Raw genomic sequence first — 2121 nt, forward strand, 5'->3', positions numbered from 1 at the left:
CGTCAAGTGGGCATTCTTAATTGCATTTCACAGACCAGAAAACAGGCTGGCAAAAGTAATCAATTGGCCAGTCGTGGTTTATGGTACAAACACCGCTACTCTCCGATGCAGTAAATGGTTTTCACCAAGTGAGTTCCTGGGTTTACAAAGTTCTCACACTCCCAGGTACCTAACAAACAGATGGGGTAGGAGTGGGGGAAGAGAGGACCCTATCCCTCTTCCAGCCCAGGGCGAACAATTTGGCTCAGTGGCCTTTTCCCAGGCGGCCCAGATCCGCTAAGAAAACCGGCTTCACGCTGCGAGGGAACCTGGGCTCGGGCTTCGTGGGGAGGCCAATGCGGCCTCTTTCGAGGCGTCCTCCGGGTGACCCGGGGGATCTGATGCCCCGTCAGGAGTCTACGGTGCTTAACTGATGAATTTATTCCCAAGCTACACTTTAGTGACAAGAAGTAAGGACGGCCAAAGAACGGAAACGAGGAAGAGCCCAGGGAAATGGGCCCTGTGGCCCACCCCGAGCTTCGGGAAGCCTTACAGACAACCCACGCACGACGCCCACCCGAACACCACCACCCGCCTCCGCTCCCGGAGGAGGCGTGGCCGGCGCGCGCCGCCATCTTGGACGCCTCTCTAGGCGCTCTGTTTACCACTCTATGGTCTCCTCGCTCCCGCCCCGCCCCTCCCCAGTCATTGTCTGGAGGAGCAGCCGCGGCCGCAGCGCCTTCTCTTTATAAGCCCGCAGTGCCCGGATGTGAATGGATTACAATGTATCTTTCAGGGAAACCTATTATTATCAATGTGACTCCACGGGGGAGTCAATGGTGATGATGATGATGAGGAGGAGGATGATGAGGAGACACCTCTAAACTTGGAACAAGTTTAAGACTTTGTAAGAGGAGAAGAAAAAAAAAAGCCACCAACAAGATTTGTTGAGGAAAAATTATAACTATCCTGTGTTGATATTTTTTTTTATAAACAATAAGAAAAAGTTATTGGATTTTTTTTTAATGATTTCTTTTTTGGGGGAGGGAATTTTGTTGCAGTTTTATGGTGGAAAATGCAAAAAACAGAGCCAGGTGCATAATCTTGTAATCTGTGGATATCCCTGGAGCAGAACTGAGTACCAGTTAAAATACTTTTTTGGGGGATACACATGTGAGATACTAAGTACTTGGAGAAGATTTTTGTCTCTCTTTTTTAAACTCTCTTTCCTTGGAATATTGTGAGCATATTTGTGGCCACTTAAGGTAACGTTACAATTTGCTGTCAGAGTAAAGTGTTTGTAATTTAATTTAATTTTTAAAAATGTTTATCCCAATGTTTTATGAAAACAAAAGGAACAACCTATTAAATAATTGCCTATGGGAAAAAGTGTGTGCATGCATTTTGTGTATGTACTTGCACATTTAGCAATATCAGGGTTCGTGGAATGTGTTCTTTAACACACGTTAATGTTAAAAAAAAGCGTACGTTGCATATACTCGATAAAGCACGCTTGTTATTATGAAACGATAGAATTATGAAGCATATTTTTTAGTCTAAAAAGTGATGTAAAAAAGTATGTTTTAAGAGCACGCAGGGCCTATAATGGTATATGTTGAATTAAAAACTTACAGTACTGGCGAACGGGGACTTTGCGTGCCTAGGAACTCAACTGTAAAAACAAAACAACATCCACCCCCCAAAATTGCTCTCTCTCCTTCTCTCTCTCTCTTTTTTTTTTTGGTAAAGTTTGCTGCTATACTATTCTGTGACTTAAAAGGGAGAGGAAGGAAAGTATGCAATCCAGCTTTCGCCCCCCAACGCAAAAAAACTATTGAGACGAAAATCTCCCCAGCAAATTATGGCTTGGTTTATACATGAAAAAGAAAAATATTGTTCCTCTTGGCAAAGTCTTTTTGCATCACGTGTATTTGCAGCCTAGTATAAACTTGCTTTGCCGTGTGTGGATGTGTGAGTGAGAGGGAACGAGAGTAAGAGAAAGAAAGAAGTGAGGGGATGTAAACTCGAATAAATTTCAAAGTGCCTCCGATGGATGGAACGGGCAAACACCGAACTGTTCAGGCTTCAGATTGTAACTGTCGATCTGAGGAAAAATGAGGTGCTCGTGCATTTTCGTTTGTA

General features: G+C 44.1%; 1 protein-coding gene across 7 annotated transcripts in view; it reads left to right on the forward strand.

Moving 5' to 3' along the window:
• The first annotated feature begins 707 nt into the window (after positions 1–707).
• Positions 708–2121, forward strand: part of TCF4 (transcription factor 4) — a 436167-nt gene continuing 434753 nt past the window's right edge. For 6 of the 7 annotated variants that reach the window (XM_006143421.3, XM_006143424.3, XM_006143427.3 and 3 more), the window contains exon 1: positions 708–1244. The gene's annotated coding sequence lies outside the window, so the exon portion shown is untranslated. Of the gene's footprint in view, positions 1245–1951; positions 2099–2121 lie in introns of those variants that run through there. The other variant, XM_006143422.3, reaches the window with a different exon arrangement.

This window comes from Tupaia chinensis, unplaced genomic scaffold (genome assembly GCF_000334495.1).
Source record: "Tupaia chinensis unplaced genomic scaffold, TupChi_1.0 Scaffold000098_2, whole genome shotgun sequence".
NCBI classification, from domain to species: Eukaryota; Metazoa; Chordata; class Mammalia; order Scandentia; family Tupaiidae; genus Tupaia; species Tupaia belangeri.